General features: G+C 45.2%; 1 long non-coding RNA gene across 2 annotated transcripts; it reads left to right on the top strand.

Annotated features, from left to right (window-relative positions):
- The first annotated feature begins 1,663 nt into the window (after window positions 1–1,663).
- LOC127483693 (uncharacterized) lies at window positions 1,664–26,986 on the top strand. 2 transcript variants are annotated; one of them, XR_007910191.3, is made up of 4 exons: window positions 1,664–4,142; window positions 4,718–4,803; window positions 22,802–22,916; window positions 23,756–26,986. It is a non-coding gene; the product is annotated as an uncharacterized LOC127483693 (long non-coding RNA). The 2 variants fall into 2 exon arrangements; XR_016218163.1 differs by lacking the exons at window positions 1,664–4,142; window positions 4,718–4,803 and adding an exon at window positions 10,446–10,567.
- The last annotated feature ends 328 nt before the right edge of the window (window positions 26,987–27,314 follow it).

The following is a 27,314-nucleotide window of genomic DNA, read 5'->3' as shown; positions in this document are numbered from 1 at the left end:
GTCACACAAAAAAGCAATAAAACCCCTTCCTGGTTTGGGCGGAGGGGCGTGGAGTGAAGGCGGGAGGGGTGGCACTCCCAGCTCCCAGAAGGGGGTCTCCTGGGGTGAGTGCCTCAGGCGTGAGGGCAGGGCGTTTGAAGGCCCCGCGCCAGCAGGGGATGGCAGTGTAGCAGCAGTGGGTGGCGTGCGGTGGCAAAGCAGAGAAGCAGGTTGGACTGTGTTTGCCGTGGGGTTTCCAGACTTGTCTGGATCTCCTGGGGCAGGTCCATAGGCCACCTGCCTCGATGCGGGATGCACAGTTGCAGAGAAACCCCGCACCACAGAGGGCTGGGCTCCAGTTGAGGAAGCTGCACGTCTGGAGTGGGAGCCGTCCATAGGAGGGGACGGCAGGACCTGGGGCCAGCGGCAGAGCGGCTGTGTATGCCACCTGCTACCAGCGCTCTTTGTGGCTGACTTTCACCACAAAGAAGTTCATCTTTTTTATATGATCCTATATGGGCGAGAGTGCATGGGTTTTGGTCCCAGCTCTGCTCCCTGTTATCACACACCCTGGGAGGCAGCCGGGACGGCTCAGGTGCTTGGGTCCTTGCCACCCACTGGGGAGACTCACTGCTTCTTAAATTAATTAATTAAAATCAAATTTTGGCTCAAAGTTCCCAAGCATCGTCCAAAGTTCAAAATGTGTTTCTTCTTCTAAACTACTTGGGATTCCCATCTGCACTAATGTAGATGTTCCCCCTTTCCAAGGCCTGTGTTGAATCCGGTCACTCCTTAAGCAAGCCGCCTACATGTACCCAGGCGGACTTGTTCTGTAAATAAAACTTTCATACCCTTTCATCAGTCGCTCTCCTTCCTTCTCCTGCCGACTCCACACCTTAGGAAGCCTCAACTACAATGCAGACAGAGCGACCTTTGATGAGAGATGAGAGACAGGGCCCCCAAGCCGAGTCGTGGGGTATTATCACATGGCCCATATCCTAGCCTGTGTGTATAACACTCCCTCATAATGTTTATGCGCAGTGTACTGGTGGCCTTCAGTCGTAAGTTCAAGCCTCCGTCTTTTCTTAAAAACTCAGAGAGTAGGGGTAACCCAAGTCTCCTGCCCTGGCTGTTATGTACAGACTCCTTGGCAGGCTGAGAAAGAGCTGTAGGCACCTCCTGAGCCAAGGTCCGCCCAGGCTGACGTGGTCCTCCCCTTTTTTTCCTTTCTGTGCAGCTCTCCAAAGTCAGCCTCCGCTTCTGCATCACCACCAATGGCTTCTCTTGCCAGTTAGCCTCCACCCTTCTGGCCTGAGTTGCTTTTGTTTTAAGATTTATTTATTTATTTGAAAGTCAGAGTAAACAGAGAGAGGAGAGGCAGTGAGAGAGAGAGAGGTCTTCCATCCGCTGGTTCACTCCCCAGTTGGCCATATCGGCTGGAACTGTGCCGATCCAAACCAGGAGCCAGGAGCTTCTTCTGAGTCTTCCACATGGTTGCATGGGCCTAAGGACTTGGGTCATCTTCCACTGATTTCCCAGGGCACAGCACAAAGCTGGATCAGGAGTGAAGCAGCCGAGACTTGAACTGGCGCCCATATGGGATGTCGGCACTGCAGGCAGCAGCTTTACCCGCTACACCACAGTGTCAGTCCCCTGAGTTGAGTTCTTTATGATTTTGCTATCTTTTTTTTTTTTTTTTTTTTTTTTTGACAGGCAGAGTGGATAGTGAGGAGAGAAAGGTCTTCCTTTTGCCGTTGGTTCACCCTCCAATGGCCGCCACGGCTGGAGCCAGGTGCTTCTCCTGGTCTACCATGCGGGTGCAGGGCCCAAGCACTTGGGCCATCCTCCACTGCACTCCCGGGCCACAGCAGAGAGCTGGCCTGGAAGAGGGGCAACCGGGACAGAATCCAGCGCCCCGACCGGGACTAGAACCCGGTGTGCCGGCGCTGCTAGGTGGAGGATTAGCCTATTGAGCCGCAGCGCCGGCTGTGGAATTTCTTAAACCAGAGTCCAAGAAAGAAGCTCTCCATAGAGCCCTCCACGCTATCTTCTCTTCTGCTGCCAGCTTTCCTGTGTCCGCCTCCAGCTGACACAGCCGCTACCTGTGCATCCTGTGCTCTCCCAACCTAAGGCTTACTCTCCAGTCTTTCAGACCTCACCCAAGAATCAGGAGATCAACAGGGCTCCTTCATCTGCCAAAAATATCACAGCACCATTTCTGCTCCGCCCAGGTACCCAGGCAGAGGGCAGTGTGGGAAGGGGGATATAGGCTCCTTCTGCTCCAGTTAGCGAGTCAGGCTCCATGCAATGCACCTCCCGCCACTGCCCGTTTGACCATCAGGGACCTGGGAGCAGCTCCAACCCAGCCCCTGCAGCTCTCCTGCTCTCTCTTCCCTTCTCTGATCTCTGCCTCCCAGCCCAGTTTCTTAGGTTTTTCTGCCCAGAAGGGAGACTGGGCACTGGCCGGGAGTCATAGTCCATATTGTTCCCTGCCGTTGGTTACTTTTTATAAAGCCTAAACTCTGATCCTCCAATTTGGTTTAAGCTTTGGAACCAAGCCCTCTTTGAATTAAAAACAAAACCACTTTCCTGTCAAAGGCTTAATTCATGCAAATCTAAAATGCCGTGATTTCAGACTGTTTTGCCAGGTGTGAATTTTAAAAATCCATTCCACCTTTCAGTTAAATGATTTCTTTGTAGGCAACATCAGCCCTCACCAAATAGTGAATGCTGTTACCCAGTGGCTAGAGAACTACAGAAGAATCCCAGGTTAAAAATCTACAAATGCTATCCTAGCACACTTCTAAAAAATGAGACATTGTTTTACTTTGAAATTATTGTTGATGGCTTGGTTTTGTTTATATCCTTTATGCTGCTTCAAGAGCGCTGTCACAGGGCAGGTGTTGTGGCACAGTGGGTTAAGCCACCACGTGGGGTACACCCACATCCCATGTCATGGGACCTGGTTGGAGCAAGTCCACACTTCTGATCCAGCTTCCTAATGCTGCATCCTGGGAGGCAGTAGATGATGGTTCCAGTGCTTGGGGCCTTGCCACCCATGACCTGGATGGATCTGGCACCTGGCTTCCGCAGGGCCCCGCCTTGGCTGTTGTGGGCATTTGAGGAGTGAACCACCACATGAAAGCTCACTCGCTCTCTTGCTCTGCCCTTCAAGTGGATGAAAATAAATAAGCATTTTTTAAAAAAGAATACAGTCATAATTTTACTACAAATATGTGATGAACCACTTAGGTACTGTCATGTTTTATAAAACCACCGTGGAAATTTGGATTTTAAAAGAGACATTGTTTAGAGGTTTTTTCAAAATTTTTGGACTTAGAGATTTCCTCATGGCATCTGGTATTTCTTGTGATTTATAGTCTGGTTCTCAGTAGAAAGAATCTCTACTTAAACTGGGAGATCATTTCTACAAGAAAGGAAAGGAATGGATTAGTCACGGAATTCAAACTTTTTTGGGTAAATTTACAAAGAAGGGGAATGAAATTTAAGACTTTTCTTACATAGCTTCTTGTTTCTTTGGATCCCCACTTTGGTTATAATATTGAGTTCAGAGAAAGAGATTCTGAGAAGAAGTATCAGTTTTTTTACTCAAAGGAATCATTAAATATAGTCATTTCCCCTTATCCACTGCTTTGATTCCTGAAGTTTTACTTACTTACCTGTGGGTTAACTATGATCCAAAAATATTGAATAGGAAATTCCCAAGATAAATCATTCCTGAGTTTGGACTGCATGAGTAGTGTGATGAGATCTTGTGCTGACCCAGCCCGCGTGCCCAGGAAGTGAATCACGCCCTTGTCCAGCATAGGCACCATGTATGCACTACCCACCTGTCAGCCACTCTTCAACAGCTGTGTCACTTAGACTGGCTCTCCCTGGACTGCAGGGCTTGTGTTCAAGTAACCCTTATCCTACTTAGTAACGGCTCTGAAGCACAAGAGTTAGCGATGCTGGGAATGTATTACAGTATGTTGTAATTATTCTATTTCATTATAATTGTTAATCTCTTGCAATGTATAAATTAAACTTATATTGGATTCAGCGCTATCTATGGTTTCAGGAACCCAGTGGAGACCTTAGAACCTCCATGGAGAAGGAGGATTACTGTAATCTCTATGACCCTGTACTGAATAACCAGCTTGGTAAGCCCTGATCCGTGCCTTTGAGGCTACAGATTGTTTTCCACTTAGTATTTATGACTTGTCTTGATTTCTGCATGGAGTGTGACCTAATATTGATGAAGAGGTAATGTGTTTTTTAAATACTCTTTAAAGATTCTTTTGGGCCGGTGCCGCGGCTCACTAGGCTAATCCTCCGCCTTGCGGCGCCGGCACACCGGGTTCTAGTCCCAGTCGGGGCGCTGGATTCTGTCCCGGTTGCCCCTCTTCCAGGCCAGCTCTCTGCTGTGGCCAGTGAGTGTAGTGGAGGATGGCCCAAGTGCTTGGGCCCTGCACCCGCATGGGAGACCAGGAGAAGTACCTGGCTCCTGCCATCAGATCGGCGCGGTGCGCCGGCCGCAGCGCGCCGGCTGCGGCAGCCATTGGAGGGTGAACCAACGGCAAAGGAAAACCTTTCTCTCTGTCTCTCTCTCTCACTGTCCACTCTGCCTGTCAAAAAAAATAAATAAAAAATAAAAAAAAAGAGTCTTTTGACCCTGTACAGTTCATGAGGAAATGCTGTATTTATTAAAGGCTTACAAAGATGTTTTTGTTTGCAGTGCATCCCACAGTTTTCACGTTATCTCCTCAGACTACAGCTCTACAGCATGCTTCAGGCATGACACATTTGCTTTCAAATTTCCAGGTAGGTAACAGCATTTACAGCAAAGATATCCAGGCTAATTGAGAGAGTGACGCATCTGCAGGAAGATGGCCCTCCCACTTCCCTTCTCTGGAAGCCAATGTCTTCATGCGATTTCCTTCCTGGAAATCTCTGTTTTCATTACAGAGTTAGCTCCTGTATGGGAAGTATCCTTACAGAGGGCGAGCTGGTTCCTTTTTGTAGGGAACAGGGTTATTTTATCTGTATACTTCATGACACTAAGATATGGACATCCTAAATTATTAATTGAAAAGAAATAATCTAATTACCACTAACTGCATATCCTGTGACTTCCTTTGAAGAAATACCAGTACAGGGTTTTTAAGGGCTTGTATAATCGTTAAAGCAGAGAACAAACAGCAATACCCTGCTCCTCTCATCTTGTTCTGCCTCCTTGGACATAATTATTTCAAATTGTTTCATGTTTCTTCTAGAAATTACTCTCCTATTTCTAAACAGTATGCAAATGTTGCCCTCTATTCATCAATTTTACAAATTAAACTACCTGTTTCTGTGGCAGAAGAGGATTTTCACTCCTTCACTTTCTCCTAACCTATCTTTCTAATACAGCTTTTTCACAAATTCTTGTTAATCCCACCTTCAGGGGTTTTCATTACTGCCCCTATATATCCAGGTGGATGTTGAAGCAGTGTGCTTGTCCTTCGTTTGTCTTCAGTCTGGACCAGGAGACCAGCTGGTTTTTTCTTAAGAAATTTCCAAAGCCAGTGTCCAGAGGCATTGTTTTCTGAGCCTGTCATCTCTCCATCTCCTGCCTGTGATTAGAAGCCTGGTTATTGCTATTCTGAAACACATAGGGGAAGGGGGAGGGGTTTTGCCTTTCAGAACACAGCAATTCCCTTGTTTTAAATCTGTCATCTCATCCTGGCTCTCCCCAATCCCTCCAAAGCATCCTCTCTGCTGCTAGTGTTAGGGACGGATGGGGCCTGACCAATGGGAGTATATCTGGCTGGCAACCTGGAAGTCTAGTTGTTCACATGGACTTTCAGGCAGTTCCCCGACCTTTGCCCACCCCAACACCTCATTCCTGCCATCTGAGATTCCTGGCACCTCCAATTTCTCAACATTCCCAGACCTCTGAGAAGCAAATCAGTTCAATTCCCATCAATATCCCCCTTTACACACCTTGTCAATCCTAAAACTGAGTCTACTTGATGATGCTTGCCATGTATAGGGTGGGGAGAGGTAGGAAGGATATGGATTTATCTTCAAACAACCCCTAATCAAAACATCAACTGTATTGGGTTCCTTGGATATATGTGGTTATAAGTCATACTTCCCATTTAATTAGAACACAGAGTTCCGCCTATCCTCCATTAGGTAGGCATGATGTGTTTTGTTTAAACAGAAGTTAACTCTGAAGCCAGAAGCCAGGAATTCCATCCAGAGCTCCCATGTAGGTGGCAGGGACTCAAGTACTTGGGCCATCTTCTACTGCTCATTAGCATTAGCAGGAGGCACATTAGCAGAATCTGTGTCAAAAGTGGAGCAGCTGAGACTTGAACTGGTGCTCTGGTACAGGATGCCCGTGTTGCAAGTGGCAGATTGCCCTACCATAACAGGGGCCTTACCTGAAAAAGGGAGAGCCTACCTCCTAGTATTGTGTGAAGACTATAAGATCAAAACCCTTCAATGAGGTCCTAGTACAATCTAGCTGTTAGCAATTCTGATTATCACCTCACATCTAAGAAAAGGAACTAGAGGATAGGGGTTGGGTGGGTGTCGAATTAGCTGAAGCTGATGCCCTAAGTCAGACAGCCCAGGGTCTCTCCCTTCTGGTTCTCAATTGTGCTGTGTTTCAGTTCAGGAAATTCCAGTACCGCATCAGCTGAATGAGATAACTAGCCCATTGTCTGACACTGTGCTAGCATGTGACACTCTCACTGGCCCACTGTTCCAACATGAGTGACACGTGTGAGCCATAGCCACTCTGCAGAGGGAACAAAGTGTTTCATCAAGGTACAAGAAGTGCCCTCTTCTCACCTTGAACTTGAAAATCATGTGGGTTTTATTTTCTAAGTGTTAGCTCAACAGTGGACTCCAAGTTGCCCGTGCTGGTGGAAGGCGGGTCACCCATGGCCACGAGGAATGATTGCTGGAGAAATCCCTTAGACTTTGTGACTTCTGTGATTAAGGGTTTTGTCTCTGAGACTTAGTGTTTAAACGTTCTGGAAATAAAATCCAAAACAAGACTTGCTAGAAGGCTGACCTCAGAGATACCAGAAAGTGTACAGCATTCTCTGAGCTGGGATGCACACGGCCTCTGAGTGGGGGAGCCTCCAGCCTCGTGTGCTGTCTCACACCTTCCTGGGGGTAAGGAAGACAGATAACCACTCCTGATGGCTGGGCCTCTGAAGGGGCTTCTACCTCTTTCTCATTCTGAGGACTAAATGACAAAACTGACACAGAAATGATTTGATCACATGGAGTTTAAATTGTTCTTTCAAGTGCACGAATAATATAGTTTCTGCAGTACGTAGAAATCAGCTCTTTGGGAAATTGTCCTTGTGTGAACCTGTTGATGAGAGTGATTAACAAAACAAAGCAGTGCTGAGAAAGGAGGAATAGGAAGGAAGGCAGGGAAAGAGAGAAAGAAGACTTTTTTTAATGGAGTGAATATGGAGCTGGCACAGTGGCACAGTGGGTTAAAGCCCCAGCCTGCAGTGCCGGCATCGCATATGGGTGCTGGTTCGAGTCCCAGCTGCTCTACTTCTGATCCAGCTCTCTGCTGTAGCCTGGGAAAGCAGAAGATGACCCAAAGTCCTTGGGTCCCTGTATCCATGTGGAAGACCAACAAGAAGCTCCTGGCTTCTGGCTTTGGATCAGCTCAGCTCTGGCTGCCCAGAAAGCTGTGAGAACCGAAAATTACCCACACTGGAGAACTCGGACGAAACAGTAGTGAGCTCCGGCAGAGAAACTGGTAAAGGTAAGGAAATGTCAATTGGGTAGGAAGGAAGATGAGAACCAAGTAGACGGCAGACTTCAGAGAATGGAGGAAAGGTGAGTACTGCCTCTGGGTAGCTATGGTGAGTCTGGACTAGAAGGGAGGTGAACCAAGTTGGTAGGGACAGTGGCAAGGGGCATGGATGGGAGAATGGGAGACCATCCAGCTTCCCTGGGTCAAGGGACATAGACTCTGCTGCCGGCAACAAAAGGGCTGGAAGCTGTTTCCCAACATATGGAGCAGTGGCATTGTCTTAAAAGTAATCCAAGAAAGTGTGTCCGCTCATAGAGACTGAGGGCTCTGTTCTCAACTTGGGCAGGCACAAGACAACAGCCCACAGTAACTTTCACTTACTTATGTTTTAAATTTCTTTATTTATTTTGAAACTCAGAGTAACAGAGAGAGAGAGAGAATCTTCTATCTTGTGATTCATTTCCCAAATGGCCACAAGAACTAGGACTGGGCCGATCTGAAGCCAGGAGCCAGGAGCTGCTTCTGGGTCTCCCACTTGGGTGCAGGGGCCCAAGCACTTGGGCCATCTTCCTCTGCTTTCACAGGCCATTAGCAGAGAGCTGGATTGGAAGAGGAGTGGCTGGGACATGAACCAGCACCCACATATAATGCCAGCACCGCAGGCAGGGCTTAACTACCATGCCACAGTGCTGGCCCCCAGATAACATTTTTTAAAAAATTACTGTGGGAGGCTGGCATTGTGGCATAGTGGGTTAAGCCACCACACCCCATATGGGTGCTGGTTCGTGTCCTGGCTGCTCATTTGCCAATCCAGCTCTCTGCTAATGGCCTGGGAAAGCACCAGAGGATGGCCTAAATGCTTGGGCCCCTACACCCAAGTGGGAGAAGCTCCTGACTCCTGGTTTTGGCCTGGCCTAGTCCTGGTTCTTGTGGCCATTTGGGGAGCGAACCAGAGGATGGAATAACTATCTCTCTGTCTCTCCTTCTCTTTGTAACTCTGTCTCTCAAATAAATAAATATTTAAAAAAAATTTTTAAATAGAATCATCTGACCAGTATTGCTAGGTATGGGCTCACACATTTTGGTAAGTATATGGTTGGGGCAGAGAGATGAGTTCACCCCAAAGGTAGGATAGTCAGAGCTGCTTCCCAGGAAGACTTGGCATAGTAAGACTTTTTTTTTTTTTTTTGAGACTATCTTTTCTACACAGTAAAAGTTCTGGACTTTGGTGAATGTTTGAAGCTGAACAGGGACTCTTGCCACCTAAATTTTTTTATTTTAAAAGATTTATTTATTTATTTGAACGGCAGAGTTTCAGAGAGGCAGAGGCAGAGAAAAGTCTTCCATTTGCTAGTTCATTCCCCAAATGGCCACAAAACAACCAGGACTGGGCCAGGCCAAAGCCAGGCGCTTCTTCTGGGTCTCCCACATGGGTGCAGGGGCCCAAAGACTTGGGCCATCTTCTACTACTTTCCCAGGCCATAGCAGAGAGCTGGATTGCAAGTGGAGCAGCCAGGACTCAAACTGGTACCCATATATGATGTCAGTACTGCAGGCAGTAGCTTTACCTGCTACGACACAGCTCCAGCCCCACTTGAACTTCTATAACACTGCTACCCCTGTACCCAGAGGATTGGGTGCCAAGACTAATACTCATTCATTACTGACAGTCAATTGAGTAATTACCTACAGAAAGGCAAAGAATGTTGGATGTCCTCTTGCAGGCTTAGTTCTTCCAGATTTATTTGCCCCACCCAATGATAGTGAAATCGGCAGCATGGAGAGTCGGGGTAATGCCCAGTGGCCAAGTGGCCCTGGATCAAAGATTCGAGGGTGATAGATTCTTCCGTGCTGACCTCTGATTGTTGAGAACACCACAGCTGTGCCTTGAAGCCCAGCTAAAGACTTCTGTTGAGGCAAGAGCCACATCTGTCAATACTGGTAGTTAACACAACACAGCTACAGCTTCCCAGAATGCCTGTCTCTTTGGCTCAGCCCTCAGAATGGCCGTGAAGATGACTGACACTGAATCATGGGTCACCCTTCTGCCAAAGACCGCCAGAAATGCCCTCGCAGTTGAACAGCTGGGTTTGTTTCTCCTAGCAACAGGAGATGCTACAGACCATGGTCTGTGGGTCGGTAGCCACGGGTGTTTGAAAACTTGACTGTAGGAATGGGCTCTTGTTAGGTGATTTTGGAAGAGTTTAAGGAAGTGGGGCTTGGCTCTGGACGGGAGGCTCTCAGAAAGCAGGGTTGATTCTACACCCAGGTGTTGATTTAATCCGTTTACTGCTACTAAAGCAAAACACCTGAGGCTGAGTACATTCTAAAGAGGCTTACATTAGGGGGCTCAGCCTTATGACAACCTGCTGTGCTCTTGCAAAAACCAGCTCACCCCACGAGTTCTGCTTTAATCCCTTCTTCAAGTGGAGCCCCCATGACCTAGCTACCTCACACCATGTCCCACCTCTTGTGGGTTCCACCATCTCAACACCCACACACTGAGGACCGAGCTTCCTGCACATGAACCATTGGGGGACCCACCCAAACCATAGCCAAACCAGAACAGGTGTTTTAATGGCTCTTAGTTGGAATGAGGGGAGGTTAGAATGAAGTTGAAATTGGTGTGGAAGCAGCTGTTGGTCATATTAGTGGGATGGGGTGAATGGTTGTTTTTGTGGTTATAGCGATGTTGACACCTGGTGTGTGTTCAGATGTGATTGTAGAGTGGCTGCATTTTGATCCTGGCCTTGTCTGATGTCGTTCTGTGAAACGACTGATGTTCAACCAGGAGTACGCCAAAGCCTGGCCGTGAGTTCGAGGGCAGACCCCTTTCTGGTGCTTCCATCTGCGGGGAGATGCAACATTCTGAAAGGGCACACGAGGCAGTATGAGGGCAGGATTGGAGCTGGGGGGAATGGAGAGGACTGTGCCGAGGGAAGGGATGGCAGGAGGCCACGGGCGGGCTGCTTGGGAATATGCTGGGAGCCCATTTCCATAAGCGAAGTCAGTCAGTATCTGAGATCGCAAATGAAGCAGGTGATGAAGAGATGATGGGAAAATTGGGGAAGAAATGAATTCTGCGGCAGGTTTCCTGGAAACCAGGCTTCTTTGTGTAGCTGAATGGAAGCCATCACTTCAACAGTTTGTCCCTTTGATGCGGAGACAGGGACGTGCTTTGTGTCCCAATTTTGACATCCCAAAAGTGTGGACTGAAAGCCACTGAATGCTTCTAAAATGCAATTTCTATTAACCGATGGCAAATGTTCATCTTTACTAATGAGCACATTTATTGCAAACTAGTTGTATCCCTCAGACTGCAAGGTGAAACTGATAGGTAGTGTCTAGGGCAGGATTGTCGTATTTAGAGAAAACATATTAGCAATATCTCTGTCTAGAGAGACACACATAGAAATAGATATAGATGGATGCACCATAAATTTGAATTTTAGATAAATATTGAAATACAATATGAGAGTATGGAAAACAGTTCATGAAAAAAAGTGAAATTAAAAGATAGATGCAGGGGTGGGAGTTGGGCCAAGCAGTTAACATGCCCACGTCCCATATCAGAGGGCTTGCATTTTGTTTCCAGCTCTGGTTCCTGACTTCCTGCTAATGCAGATGCTGGGAGGCAGCTGTGAAAACTCAAGAAACTGGGTTCCTGCCACCCTACATGGCAGAACTGGATTGAGTTCCTGGCTCCTGACTTAATCCAAGTCATGGAAGGCATCTGGGTAGAGAACCAGCAGATAAGAGCACTCGCTTGCTTTCTCTCTCTCCCTCCCTCCATCTCTCTGTCTTTGTCTCCCAAATATGTTTAAAAAATAAGTTTATTTTGATGTTAAAAATGGAAATCCATGCAAAATTTTTCATAATAATCATTTTCTGTGAACTTCTTGAATACCTCTCATACTTGGGAATATTTATGTTAGGAGAAAATATGTGATTTATCTGAAACACAAATTTGTCCTATATTGTGCCTGGCAGCCCTAACCTAGGAAGGTTTAAACCAAAAAATAATTTACCTTGGAGTAGAGATGGTGTTAGGCTGTGAACTGAGAGTCTTGTCCAAGTGGCAGGAGTCTTCCTGGAGCAGGGACATGCCAGTCGCTCTCCTGACAGGGCAATGCTACCTTGGGACATAGGAATTTTTAAGTTCAGTAAAGCTCATTAAGGAAAAAGGAATTTGTCCTAATGGTTAAGATCCTGTCCATGTCACCCACATCCATTTTCAGAAGGAGGGCCTGGGTAGGAGTCCCAGGTCCAACACCAATTCTAGCTTCCTGCCAATGTGCACTTTGGGAGGCAGCAAGTGACTGCTCAAGTAGTTGGGCCCTGCCACCAGCTTGGGAAACCTGGATTGAGTTTCTGGCTTCTGGCTCTGACCTGGCCCAGCCCAGGCTATTGAAGACATTTGAGAAGTGAGCTAGTGGATGGGAGACTTTTTCTTTCTCTCTCTCTCTCTCCCTCTCTCAAATACATAAATATATTTTTAAAGCTAGCTAAGATTTTCAGCATTATTACTTATGCTGTTGTGATATATTCAGAAATTCCTATTAAGATATCATTCTGATTTTTTTCTTAGTTTAGCTTCAAGTACCTTTTGAAGAATTCAAGTGTTCATAGTGCTAAGGCATTAACTTAACACAGTCCCAACTAGATCTAATAAAACATTACAGTAAAGGTAGAATTGAGTAGAAGAAGCAATGTATCACATTCTGGGTGGAAAATAATTAACACCTTGTGGCACAGTGGGTTAAGGCACTGTTTGTGACACAGTATCCTATGTTGGAGTGCCAATTTAAGCCCCACTACTCCACTTCTGCTCCAGCTTCCTGCTAAAACAGCTGGGAGAGCAGCAGATCATGGTCCAAGTACTTGGGTTCTTGCCACCTGCATGGGAGACCTTGATAGAGTATCAGACTCCTGGGTTCAGCCTGGGCAAGCCCTGCATTTGTGGCTATTTGAGGAGTGAATTAGTGGATGGAAGATCTCCCTCTCTCTTTTACTCTGCCTTTCAGATAAATGAAAATAAAATAATTATCATGGTAAATAACACAATGCAGGGATATTTTAAAAAGTTCATAGCAAAGCGATTTAAGGAGCTAGCTCTGTGGTGCAGTAGGCTAAGCCTCCGCCTACAATGCAGGCATCCCATAGGGGCGCTGGTTCAAGTCCCAGCTGCTCCTCTTCTTTTTTTTTTTTTTTTTTAATTTTTGACAGGCAGAGTGGACAGTGAGAGAGAGAGAGACAGAGAGAGAAAGGTCTTCCTTTGCCGTTGGTTCACCCTCCAATGGCCACCGCTGCAGCCGGCGCACCGCGCTGATCCGATGGCAGGAGCCAGGATCCAGGTGCTTTTCCTGGTCTCCCATGGGGTGTAGGGCCCAAGCACCTGGGCCATCCTCCACTGCACTCCCTGGCCATAGCAGAGAGCTGGCCTGGAAGAGGGGCAACCGGGACAGAATCCGGCGCCCCCACCGGGACTAGAACCCGGTGTTCCGGCGCCGCAAGGTGGAGGATTAGCCTATTGAGCCACGGCGCCAGCCAGCTCCTCTTCTGATCCAGCTCTCTGCTGTGGCCTGGAAAAGCAGTGGAAGATGGCCCAAATGCTTGGGCCCCTGCACCCACATAGGAGACCTAGAAAAAGCTCCTAGCTACTGGCTTCGGATTGGCCCAGCTGGGGAATGAACCAGTAGATGGAAGACCTCTCTCTCTCTCTCTCTCTCTCTCTCTCTAATAAAAAAAGGAAGAAAATTGTAAACCACTTAAAGAAAAATAGGAGTAGGTATTTGGTGTAGCTATTAAAGATGTTGTGTGGGACACCTGAAACCCATATCGTGTCTGGATTGGGTTCCCTACTCTGCTGTAAAAAACAGCTTCTTGCTAACACACACCCTGGGAGGAGGAGTTTATGGCAGAAGTAATGGGCCCCTGCCCACCTACATGGGAGACCTCCATTAAATTCCCAGCTCCTGGTTTTGGCCTGGCCCACCACTGGCTATAATGGGCACTTGGGGAGTGAACCAATGGTTGGGAGCTTGTGTTTTCTCTCTCTGAAATAATTTTTAAAAAGAAAAATAAATAAATAATAAGAGTTTCAGAAACTACTTGTAGTGGAAAATAGTAGCCTTTTTTTATTTTATTTTTTGACAGGCAGAGTGGACAGTGAGAGAGAGAGACAGAGAGAAAGGTCTTCCTTTACCATTGGTTCACTCTCCAATGGCCGCCGCGGCTGGCGCGCTGTGGCCAGCGCACCGTGCTGATCTGATGGCAGGAGCCAGGTACTTATCCTGGTCTCCCATGGGGTGCAGGGACCAAGTACTTGGGCCATCCTCCACTGCACTCCCTGGCCACAGCAGAGAGCTGGCCTGGAACAGGGGCAACTGGGACAGAATCTGGCGCCCCAACCGGGACTAGAACCCGGTGTGCCGGCGCCACAAGGCGGAGGATTAGCCTACTGAGCTGCGGCGCCGGCCAATAGTAGCCTTTTAAATGATGAAATAGTGCTATATCCTTTAAGGAACAGAAATATAGATTTAATGATAAAAGATTGTGCCCCAATTTCAAAGTTTGGTGTGACTCTGTTCCCCCTTCAGTCCTCTCTTCTTTATGTCTCCACTCCCTCTGCATCACTACTGCCCTTCAGAAGGGCAAAGGTCTGTGTTAGGGCCTTGCACCATGGGTGGGTGTTCGGCATAGTTGCTAAGACACTACTTGGGACAGCTGCATCCCATATCCGAATGCTCACATTTGAGTCCCACCACTCTTTTTTTTTTTTTTTCTTTTTTTTGGACAGGCAGAGTGGACAGTGAGAGAGACAGAGAGAGAAAGGTCTTCCTTTGCCGTTGGTTCACCCTCCAATGGCTGCCGTGCCCGGAGCGTTGCGGCCGGCGCACCGCGCTGACCCGATGGCAGGAGGCAGGTGCTTATCCTGGTCTCCCATGGGGTGCAGGGCCCAAGGATTTGGGCCATCCTCCACTGCCTTCCCGGGCCACAGCAGAGAGCTGGCCTGGAAGAGGGGCAACCAGGAAAGAATCCAGCGCCCCGACCAGGACTAGAACCCGGTGTGCCGGCGCCACCAGGCGGAGGATTAGCCTAGTGATCCGCGGCGCCGGCCCCCTACCACTCTTGATTCGTTCGTTGTCTTTAGTTCCAGGCTTTGTCCCAATCTGAAGTCCTTCATGTCTGTGGAACGAGCTTATGCCTCTCCTAAGAGAGTTGTGATCCATCAGGTCTGGAGATGTGAGGCTTCCAAGGGATGAAGCATTCCTTTGCAGATAGTGACCACTTCAATCTTTGGTGTCAAATTGCTTTTCTTTTTACATTTTTTAATTTATTTGAAAGGCAGAGAGACAGTTCACTCATTGACTGGCCTACACTGCAAATACCTTCAAGATCTGGAAGCCATAAGCCAGGAGCCAGGAACTCAATCTGTGTCTCCCACACAGGCAGCACAAAGCCAAGTACTTTAGGCATCATCCCTGCCTCCCAAAGATGGCATTCGTAGCAAGCTGGAGTCAGGAGCCAGAAGTAGGAATCAAACTCAGGCACATCCACTATGGAACATTGGTGCCTTTAACTGCTGTGCTAAGCACCTACCCCTGATCAGTATTTTTATTAATCTTATTTCTCTCTTCCATCACATATTTTTGGAAAAAAAAATTCTACTTAAAATTATTTTGTTCCATAGACTATTTACTATTTAAAGCACAATTACTTAAAAATTTTTTTAAATTTATTTGAGAGACAGATATGGGGGGAGGAGAGAGAGACAGAGAGAGAGAATCCCATCCACAGGTTCCTTCACCAGTTGCCTGCAACAGCTGGGGAGCTGAAGCAGAAAGCAGGGAGCTTGGCTCTCCCGTGGTGACTGCTCCTGCCCAGGGTCCGCATCAGCAGGATGCTGGAATAAGAACTCTGATGTAACACATGGGTGTCCTGACGTCCTAACCACTAGGCCAGAGGTGGTATTTTAGTTTGACTGTAAAGAGGAAGTGATAACCCAGGAGACGAAGGGAGGACAAAACTTTTTTAATGCATTTTTAATTAATTTTTTTCCTTCTTCCTCCTTCCTTTATTATTTCTTTTAATTTTTACAATGACATACTTTCAGTTTATTTTACAATCACAAGCTTAACCCTCCACCAAATAAAGAATTCAGAAAGTAGTAAGAAGAAAAACCACTGTTCATCAAGAGTATAGACAAAGGCTATAAACAACCATCAAATCTCAAAATATCAATTGCACTCATATACGTTACACTTTTTTGTTCTTTGTACATTAATTATTACAGATCAGGGAAAATATGTTATTCATGTTTTTAGGACTGGCTTATTTCACTAAGCATAATGGTTTCCAGTTGCATCAATTTTGTTGTAAAAGACAGGATTTCATTCTTTTTTACAGTTTAGTAGTATTCCACAGTGTATGCATACCATATTTTTTTATCCAGTCATCAGCTGATGGACATCTGGGTTGATTCCATATCTTAGCTATTGTTAATTGAGCTGCATAAACATGGGTATATAGATAACTCTTTCATATGCTGATTTCATTTATTTTGGGTAAATACCTAAGAGTGGGGTGGTTGGGTCATATGGTACGTCTATTTTCAGATTTCTGAGGAATCTTCATACTGTCTTGCATAATAATTGTACTAGTGTATATTCCCACCAACAGTGGATTAGGGTACCTTTTCCCCCACATCCTTGCCAGCATTGCTTTTTGGTTTTTGGATGATAGCCATGCTAACAAGGATGAAGTGAAACCTCATTGTGATTTTCACTTGCATATCCCTGATGTCTAGTGATCCTGAGAATTTTTTCATGTATCTGTTGGCCATTTGAACAGGCAGCAACTTAACTCTCCATATCACAACACTGGCCCCAAATGCTAGCAACCTCAGCCATGGAATTGTCTATGTATACCAAGGATGTTAATTTTTGTGTGTTGATTTTATATCCTGCAACTTTACCAAAAATGTTTATGAGTTCCAGTAGTCAGTCTCTGTGTGGAGTCTTTTGATACCCCTATATATAGAGTCGCATCCTCTGCAAACAGGGATCATTTGATTTCCTCCTTTCCTTTGGTTTCTTTTTCTTGCCTAATGGCTCTGGCTAAAACTTACTGAACTATAATTGAATAGCAATGGTGGGGCTGGCACTGTAGCACAGCGGGTTAAAGCCCTGACCTAAAGCGCCAGTATCCCATATGGGCGCCGGTTCTAGTCCCGGCTGCTTCTCTTCCAATCCAGCCTGGGATAGCAGTAGAAGATGGCCCAAGTCCTTGGGCCCCTGCACCTGCATGGGAGACCTGGAATAAGCTCCTGGCTCCTGACTTCAGATCGGTGCAGCTCTGGCCATTGCAGCCATCTGGGGAGTGAACCAGCAGATGGAAGACCTCTCTCTATCTCTACCTCTCTCTGTAACTCTAACTTTCAAATAAATAAAATAAATCTTAAAAAAAAAAAAGAATAGCAATGGTGAGAGTGGGCAACCTTGGCTGGTTTTAGATCTTAGTGGAAATGCTTCCAAATTTTCCCTATGCAATAAGACTGTAGGTTTGTCATATATTGCCTTGATTGTGTTGAGGAATATTCCTTCTATACCTAGTGTGCTTAAGGATTGTATCATGACAGGGGGATGCTGTATTTTATCAAGTGTTTTATCTTCATCTATTGATATAATCATATGGTTTTTATTCTTTGTTATTGTGATGTATCATATTTACTGATTTGCATATGTTGTATCATCCCTGCATGCCAAAGATAAATCTGACTTGATCCGGGTGAATGATCTTTTAGATATGTCGTTGGATTTGATTAGCTAGTATTTTGTTGAAGATTTTTTGCATCTATGTTCATCAGGGATATTGGTCTATAGTTCTCTTTCTTTGCTGTATCTTTTTCTCATTCTGGAATTAAGGTGATATTGGCCTCATAGGAGTTTGGGAGGATGTCCTCCCTTTCAGTAGTTTTGAATAGTTTGATAAGAATTTAATTAGTTCTTTAAAAGTTTGGTAGAGAGCCAGTGCTTTGGTGTAGTAGGTTAAGCCTCCACCTGCAGCACTGGTATCCCATATAGATGCAGGTTCATGTTCTAGCTGCTCCTCTTCCAATCCAAATTTCTGCTTTGGCCTAGGAAAGCAGTGGAGGATGGCCCAAGTGCTTGGACCCCTGCACCCACATGGAAGACCCAGAGAAACCTCCTGGTTCCTGGCTTCCAGTCAGCCCAGTTCTGGCCATTGTGGCCATTTGGGAAATGAATCAGTGGAGAGAAGACCTTTCTCTCTCTCGCTCGCTCTCTCTCTCTCTCACTGTCTGTAACTTTACCTCTCAAATAAATAAATAAAATCTTTAAAAAAAAAAGTTTGGTACATTTCAGCATTGAAACCATCCAGTCCTGGGCTTTTCTTTATTGGGAATGTGTTTATTACTGATCAATCTCTGTCTTGGTTATTGGTCTATTTAAGTTTTTTTATGTCTTCATGACTCAATTTTGGGAGATTGCATGTGTTCTGAAATCTATCCATTTCTTCTGGGTTTTCTAATTTGTTGGCATCCAGCCCTTTGTAGTAATTCCTGATGATTCTTTTTATTTCTATGGTATGTGTTGTTACATCTCCTCTTTCATCTCTGACTTTATTAATTTGAGTCTCCCCCCCCTCTTTTGTTTTGGTTAGTTGGGCCAATGGTGTATTAATTTTGTTTATTTTTTCAAGAAACAAGCTCTTCACTTCCCTGACATTTTATATCTTCCCTTGGTTTCAATTTTGCTTATTTCTTCTCTAATTTTAATTATTTCTTTCCTCCTACTAATTTGGGGTTTGGTTTGTTCTTGTTTTTCTAGGTCCTTGAGATACATTGTTAGATAATTTATTTGATGCCTTTCCAATTTCTTGATGTAGGCACTAATTTCTATAAACTTCACTCTTAGCACTGTTTTTGCTTTATCCCATAAGTTTTGATATGTTGTGTTGTCATCTTCATTCATTCCCAGGAATTTTTTGGCTTCTACTGTGGCCCATTGTTCATTCAGGAGCATGTTGTTTAATCTCCATATGTTTGTGTATTTTCTAGAGTTTCTTTAATTAGTTTCCAACTTCATTCCACTGTGGTCAGAAAAGATGCATGGTATAATTAAAATTTTTTGTATTTGTTGAGACTTGCACTATGGCCGTTCCATGCACTGATGAAAATAATGTGTATTCTCTAGCTGTGAGATGAAATGTTCTGTAAATATCAATTAAGTCCATTTGGTTCATAGGGTAGATAAGCTCTGTTGTTTCTTTGTTGATTTTTTTGTCTAGTTATCTGCTCATTGATGAAAATTGGGTGTTGATGTCTCCCATTATTATTGTATTGTAATCTATATCTCCCTTTAGCTCCATTAACATTTGTTTTAAATAGACACTTGCCCTATCATTGGGTGTATATACATTTACTATAGACATGTCTTCCTGTTGAGTTTATCCCTTAATCATTACATAATGCCCTTCTTTGTCTCTGTTATCAGTTTCTGTGTTAAAGTCCATTTTTCTGATATTAGGATGGCTATGCCTGCTCAGTTTTGCATTCTGTTATCATGGAATACCTTTTTTCATCCTTTCACCTTCAGTCTGTGTATATCTTTGTTGGTGGGGTGTGTTGCTTATAGGCAGCAAATAGATGGGTCTTGTTTTTAATACATTCAGGTAGTCTATATCTTTCAATTGGAGAATGTAGGCCATTTACATTCAAGGTTATTATTGATAAGTAATGACTTGGTCCTGCTGTTTTTTCATATGCATTCGTATTGATCTCTTTGGATTTGCTTTTTACTTTTACAAGAGATTTTCTGCCTTCACATTATTTCATAATGATAACTGCTGTTTTCTATTTCTGTGTGTAGCACACCCTTAACCATCATTTGTAAAGCTGGACAAGTGGTGGCAAATTCAGTTTCTGTTTGTTTTGGAAGGTCTTTATTTTACCTTCATTTATAAATGAGAGCTTTGCATGGTACAGTATTCTGGATTAACAGTTTTTTTTCTTTTAATATTTAAACTGTCTCTCCATTCTCTCCTAGCCAATAGGGTTTCTGATGAAAAGTCAGCTGTCAGTCTAATTGGAGATCTTCTCAAGATAATCTGGTGTTTCTCTCATGCATATTTTATAGCCTTTTATTTACATTTTAGTGTTGAAAGCTTGACTATAATGAAGATCATTTCTGGTCAAGTTTATTAGGAGTTCTATGTGCTTCCTGAATTGGACGTCCTTTTCTTCCTTCAAATTAGGGAAGCTTTCTATTATTTCACTGAATATCCCTTCTAATCCATTCTCTTTCCACCCCTACAGGAAATCCTAAGACATGTGTGTTAGATAGTATCCCATAAATCTTGAACACTATTTTCAGTTTTTCTAAATTTTTCTTTTTCTTTTTTTTTCGTTTTGACTGAGATATTTCCGAAGATTTGTCTTTTAGCTTGGATATTCTTTCTTCTGCCTCACCTAGTCTGTTGTTAAGGTTTTCCACTGTGTTTTTATGTGACATATTGAATTCTTCATTTCTAATATTTCAGATTAATTTCTCTTCAATATCTTTGTCTCTCAGCAAAATTTTTCATCCATGTCATGTATGGATTTCTTTAACTCATGAATTTTCTTCTCTTTTTTGTGTAATCATATGATTATTCTTTTGAATTCCCTTACAGGCTTTTCATCAATCTCTTTGTCTTCACATTATAATAGTAAAGTGTTGTATTCCTTTGGGGGAATCATACTGTCTTCCTTGTTCATGTTTCTTTATTTCTATATTTATTTTTAAGCATTTATGGAACCACTTTTTGGTTTTCTCCTCTGATGGCTTTTATCTTTGAAATATGCCTTTGTGGCTTGGTGGAGTATCTGCCTCTTCAGTAAATATTCAAAGATGTGTGCTGAGTGGGGCCAGAGGGCTCCAGTCTGTGCACAGGAGTGGTGCAGAGTCCAGGGTGACACCCAAGTTGGGCATGGTAGATCTCTGTTGTCAGCAGGGTGGAGGGTATGATCACATCAGTTGGTGTGATCACTGCCTCACCTGCTTTCTGCCAAGGTTATCTGTGCCCAAGGCAACCCAACAGTGACTACACACCCCACCCACACAGGGGCATGAACTGTACCAAGCATCTGCTCCCCTAGTCACAGGGAGTAGGGGGGTCCACTCTGAGTCCTGTTTGATCCTGTTCCATCCACAGAGAGAGTCAAGGCATTCTCAGAGCCTGCTGGCTCTCAGTGTTACACCTAGACAATGTGAGTATGGTGGCTCATGATGGAGTTAGAGGAGGGGAGCACGTTGAAGTGGGCACCCCGCCCCCTGCCAACCTTCCACGCCAGACTCAAAGTCCGTAGGGACCATGGACTTACCTCTCAGAAATAATCCTCTGTTTGTAGTGCACGAGCCAAGACTGCCTGCTCTTGCCTTATCATGATGGCACCTGCTCCCTGCTTGTTGCCAGGAGCCCTTGTTGGAGGAGTATGGGAAGCAGGCAGTGTGCTCTCTCTTCACAGGGTTAGGTGAGCACCACGCCCCCCAGCCCCGCTATGGCTGCAGGCCAGATGCAAAGTCAGTGTGGTCAAGGTTCTACCTGAGGCAGTATCAGCAGTGACACAGTTGCTGCAGACTCCTCTCACTTCTCTCGAAGAAGCTCGCATCTCCTTCTGACTGCATGAGTCCTAGCTGGGGTTTGATGCTCTGTGGGCATTAGGGAGGGGAAAGAAGGCGGCTTCCCTCCCCCAAGCCCAGCGGTTGCTCAGATCCCAGTCAGCTCCCCCGGCTGAAGTAAAAGTCAGGGCGTGACCGTGAAATTCCCTCTCAGCTAAAACTCGGAGCAGCGGGGTGCGCAACAGTTTCTTCCCACCTTGATGTGGTAAGATGGCGGCTCGCAGCTGGCAGCCGGCTGCACCGTGCCACTGGCTGCAGCCCTGTCTTGGTCTTCTTTCCATTTGCCCCACAGAGTCTTTGTTGTTTTTCTACTTCTTCACTGAAAATTTTCCATCACTCAGACCCCTGGAAACGTGCTCCTTCTTTTGCTGTTTTCATATCCCAGCGTAGCTGAAGTTACTGTGATCATCTTGGACGTCCTTAATACATTTTTTAAAAAGATTTATTGTCTTTATTTGAAATAATTACAGAGAGAGGTAGAGAGAGAGAGAGAGAGAGAGTTCTTCCATCGCTGATTCACTCCCCAGATGACCGAAGTGGCCAGAGCTGATCCAAAGCCAGGAGCCAGGAGCCAGGAGCTTCTTCCAGGTCTCCCGTAAGGGTACAGGGGCCCAAGGACTTGGGCCATCCTCCACTGCTTTCCCAGGCCATAGCAGAGAGCTGGATCCAAAGTAGAGCAGCCAAGGCTTGAACCAGCACTCATAAGGGATGCCAGTGCAACAGGCTGGAGCTTTAACTCACTGAGCCACAGTGCCAGCCCCTACATTTTTTAAAGGTAGGAGACATTAATGGCATTTTTGTATGATGATGGGAAAAAACACAATACAGATGGAAATGTGATAATTCAAGAGCGGAAGGTGGGATTTTTCTGAAAGACATTCCAAGGAAGTGAGAAGGGATGGAACCTGGAGTGTTGGTGGAAGGGCTGCCCTTGGCTAGGAGTAAGGACAGTGCTCTCAGTCACAGGCGAAAGGGGGCACAGGTGTGCTGGCTTGCAGGGCCTCAGAGAATAGCTCTTGAGCGTCTGCTCCCTATTTTTTGGTGTCAGGCTTAGCCGTTTGTCACTTCAGGTAAAACAGAATATGTCATCAAGCCTCATTACTCCTGGATTCCATGTTTAAGAACTGGTCCCCTGGCTAAAATTCATTTATAACCCCAAACCAGTACCGGCAGGATTTTTGCCATCATCTGTAGACACGTGCACACGCAGAGTGGCCAAAACTTGAAAAAGTGCTCTGTGTCCTTCCCCAGGCGGCACTCGGCCACCTGTTTCAGCTCTAACGCTGTTGGCTCATGTCCTTTGCATGGTGTGGTTTAGCGCCAATTTTCATGTGTTTCTGCTTTTTGTTGCTGGCTCACATAGGTGCTGAAGTGCCATCTGGTGCTCCCAAGTGCGAGAAGGCTGTGATGTGTCGTGTGGAGAAAATCCCACGTGTGAGAGAAGCTTCAATCAGCTGTGAGTCATGCGGCTGTTGGATGTGAGTCCAGTGTTAATGAATCAGCAGTACATACTAAATGCTGTGTCTTCAAACAGCCACACACAGAAACCAGAATTGTGTACTGATCATTTCACAAAAGAGTCGTGACCAGAGACCTGCTGGATCCTAACCTGTATTTCCTCTCAGAGGAGTAGTTCAACATTTGCTAGTTCAGTCCTTGGGGAGTATTGTGGGTTGAATTTTGTCTCTCCCACCCCGGCCCCCAGCCAAATTCACATGTTGAAATCCTAACTGCCAGTACCTCGGAATATGGATGGCAATGGAGATGGGGGGGGGGGGGGTCTCTAGAGAGGTATTGAAGTTAACATGAGGTCATCTTGATGGTTGCTAGTGCTAATCAAATATAGCTGGTGTCACAGGAAAAGGGGATGAGGGCGCAGACGGACCCGGGAGACAGTGACCATCTGCAAGCCTAGGAGAGAGGCTTCCTAAGGAGGTGGCCCTGCCAGCCCCTGGCCGTCAAGCTTCAGCTTCTAACACTGGAAGGTGATGTGGTTGTGTGGTTGAATCCTCCCAATCTGTGCTGTTTTGTTAATGGCAGCCAGGTAACCTGGTAGAGGGCCCTTGATAGGATCTGACCACCATGAACAGTTGATAGTTTGCCAATCCACAAAATAAAGAGCTTCACACACATCTCTTTGCAGAAGGAGCCTCTTTAGGGCCAGAGATGATGATGACAATTATCTTTTTCCCCTTTTAAAATATATTTATTTATATATATATATATATATATATATATATATATATATATATTATCCAGGTCCACCACATGGGTGGCAGGGGAGCAAGCATTTGAGCTATCATCTTCTGCCCACCAGGATGTATCGGCAAGAAGCTGCATCAGAAATGGAGCAGATGGGGCCGACACTGTGGCATAGCGGGTAAGGCCACCACCTGCAGTACCAACATCGCACATGGACACTGGTTCCAGTCCCAGCTGCTCCACTTTCAATCCAGCTCTCTGCTGTGGCCTGGGAAAGCAGTAGAAGGTGGTCCAAGTCCTTGGGCCCCGGCACCCACGTTGGAGACCCAGAAGAAGCTCCTGGCTCCTGGCTTTGTTTCAGCACAGCTCCAGCCGTTGAGGCGGATTGAAGAGTGAACCAGCATATGGAAGACCTCTCTTCTCTCTCTCTCTCTCTCTCTCTGCCTCTGCTTCTCTCTGTGTGTAACTCTGACTTTCAAATAAATAAATAAATCTTAAAAAAGAAAAGAAAAGAAATGGAGAAGTTGGAACTCAAACCAGCACTCCAATAGAGGATGCAGATATTCCAAGCCACCACCTACCCTGCTGTGCCCTAACTCTCACCCCAATGGCAAATTAGTTGCACAAAAGAAGAACAAGAGTATTATTCAGCTTTTCATCTCTATAACAAATACCCGAGAGAAAGTACTCATGAAGGAAAGAAGGTGATTTGGGCTCACAGTTTTGAGCGTCCATGATGGCCCCGTCAGTGTGGCACAAGGGTGCTGGTTGACGGAACATGCGTGGAGGAAGGACATGTAATGTCACTGGAGTAAATACCACCATGACTCCAACCAGTCCCCTCTTGTCTTCCAGAGGACCACGTGCAACTGTCCCTGTCTTTTGTTCCCTTTACCCCTGTCTTCTCTTTCTTGTAGCCTCCTTAAAAATCTCAAAGGAGGGGCCAGTATTATGACACATGGGTTAAGCTGCCACTTGCAAGGTCACTGGCATACCATATTGGACTGACAGTTCAAGTCCCAACTGCTCTGCTTCCAGTCCAGCTCCCTGGTAATGTTCCTGGGAAATCTGTGGATGGAGACCCAAGTGGCTTCAGCCAGGACCAGCCCCAGCTGTTGTAGCAATTTGAGAAATGAACCAGTGGATGGAAGCTCTCTTTGTCTGTTTCTCTCTCTCTCTCTCTGGCTTTCAAATAAATAAAATAAATCCTTTTTTAAAAATCCCAAAGCGGCTGGCGCTGCGGCTCAATAGGCTAATCTTCCACCTGTGGCGCCGGCACACCGGTTCTAGTCCTGGTCGGGGCACCGGATTCTGTCCCGGTTGCTCCTCTTCCAGGCCAGCTCTCTGCTGTGGCCTGGGAGTGCAGTGGAGGATGGCCCAAGTGCTTGGGCCCTGCACCCGGCTGGGAGACCAGGAGAAGCACCTGGCTCCCGGCTTCAGATCAGCACGGTGCTCCGGCTGCAGCGCGCCAGCCGCAGCAGCCATTGGGGGGTGAACCAACAGAAAAGGAAGACCTTTCTCTCTGTCTCTCTCACTGTCCACTTTGCCTGTGGGGGAAAAAAAAATCCCAAAGCACCCTCGTTCCGCAGGACAGTAGTTTTGGAGGTGTGAGTGTGCTACCTCCTCATCTACTGATAGATTAAGCTTTCTCTTTCTTTCATCCTCAAATCTTGTCCATGTTATTTTGACCTGGCACAACTAAGGACCAAGCATTCTATAGCAAAATAATCCAATGTACTTAATGAGACGGCTATCACTTATATCAGAAATAAAATGTTTTCTTCCACTTTGCATTTAAGGTATTTGCCTTTTAATAAATTACTATTTATCACAAAAATAATATAGGCATTTTCCTTCAACTCACATTAGGTTTTAGTAAAACACCAACTGCTACTGTGTTGGGAGTTTTTATTGCAAGGATCCAGAGAATGAAAAAGAGAACTTAGGAAGCAGTTCTTTGGAAGGAGAGAAATTAGAATATTTCTGAGGCTCTGGGAACCTCAGAGGTGGGAACTCATGCACAATCTCTTTTAGGCGCCACCCTTGAAATAATTTGGCACAAACTGCCTATTCTGTGTGTGTGTGTCTGTTAGGGATTTTTTTTTATGAACCTTTTAAAATTTTTTTTATTTGACAGGTAGAGTTATAGACAGTGAGAGGGAGAGAGACAGAGAGAAAAGTCTTCCCTCCATTGGTTCACTCCCCAAATGGTGGCGACTGCTGGAGCTGGGCCGATCCAGAGCCAGGAGCTTCCTCCAGGTCTCCCATACAAGTGCAGGGGCCCAAGGACTTGGGCCATCTTCTACTGCTTTCCCAGGCCATCAGCAGAGAGCTGGATCGGAAGTGGGGCAGGCGGGACTAGACCTGGTGCCCATATGGGATGCTGGCTCCACAGGCAGAGGATTAACCTCCTGTGCCACAGCACCGGCCCCTGAACTTTTTAAATTGAAGTATAACACATACACTGCACAGATGTCAAGTGTACAGCTCCATGTATTTTTACCAACTGAACACACACATGTTACTTGCTCTCAGGTCAAGTCACAGAACATTATCCATGCCCTGGAAATCATTATACCCCTTCTCATAACATATACATATTAAAACATATCTACTGTTCTGATTTCTACCACTTAAATTTGTTTTACTTATTTTCAATCTTAATTTAAATATAATCATATAACATGCTTTAATTCCTGGGAGATGATCCTTATTGTTGCATATAATAAGTAGCTTTTTTCTGATTATTATATTCTAGGCTATGCACACTACACCTTTGATGGACATTTGGGTTGTTTCCAATTTAGAGATATTATAAGCAAAGCTACAAATAAATATTCTTGTACATTTTTTTTCAAGTTTTTATTTTCTAAAGGTAGAACTGCTGAGTGATAAGGTAAGTATATTTTCAGATTTAGTAGATTATTGCCAAAAAAATTTCCAAAGAAGCTGTACTTTTATATTCTACCCATAGACAATTAAAGTTCCAGTTGCTCCAGATTCTTGCCAGCACTCCATGTTATCATGTAAGACTTTGTATCTTTACGGTTATTTGGGTAGTGTTATCTCACTGTGTGCATTCCCCTGGTGACTAATGGTGCTGAACACTCTCTTTTGTTATGCTCATCGATCAGTTAGTCACCCTTCTATGTGACTGCCAGTTTAAGCATTTTGTCTGTCCTGTTAATGGGTTTTGTGTCTTTCTTAATTCCCAGGAGAGTATTTGATTGGTCTTAGCACTGAGTTATGGATGTGGCCAGTTGTGGTTGGCATGCTTTCAGAGTTATGCAAAGTAGTAATAGTGAACAGTTTCCAAAGGAAGATCCCCTGGGCAGGCAGAAACTAATGATAGATGCTTTATAATAGTTGTAAGTTAAAAACTGATCTCTGTGCTTCATTCTTTTAAAATGACAGTATCCCAGAGCTATCATAAACAATATTTTGATTCCTTGCTTGAATAGAAATCTTGTTATCCAGAACATCCTCTTGTTCTTACTAATTCTAAAATTATTTCCTTCAAATATTAGGATCAAATAAGAATTAGGGATAATGTTGGTCAAACCTTATACCAGTTCACATCTAATAGGCGGAGAAAAAGAGAGAGTGTGTGTGCTCTTATCCACTGGTTCACTCTCCAAATTCCTCTAACATCGGGAGCTGGACCTGAGGGTGAA

Source organism: Oryctolagus cuniculus, chromosome 12 (genome assembly GCF_051225735.1).
Source record: "Oryctolagus cuniculus isolate XC-2025 breed Fujian yellow rabbit chromosome 12, ASM5122573v1, whole genome shotgun sequence".
Taxonomy (NCBI): Eukaryota; Metazoa; Chordata; class Mammalia; order Lagomorpha; family Leporidae; genus Oryctolagus; species Oryctolagus cuniculus.
This window is presented reverse-complemented; position numbering and strand designations above follow the sequence as displayed.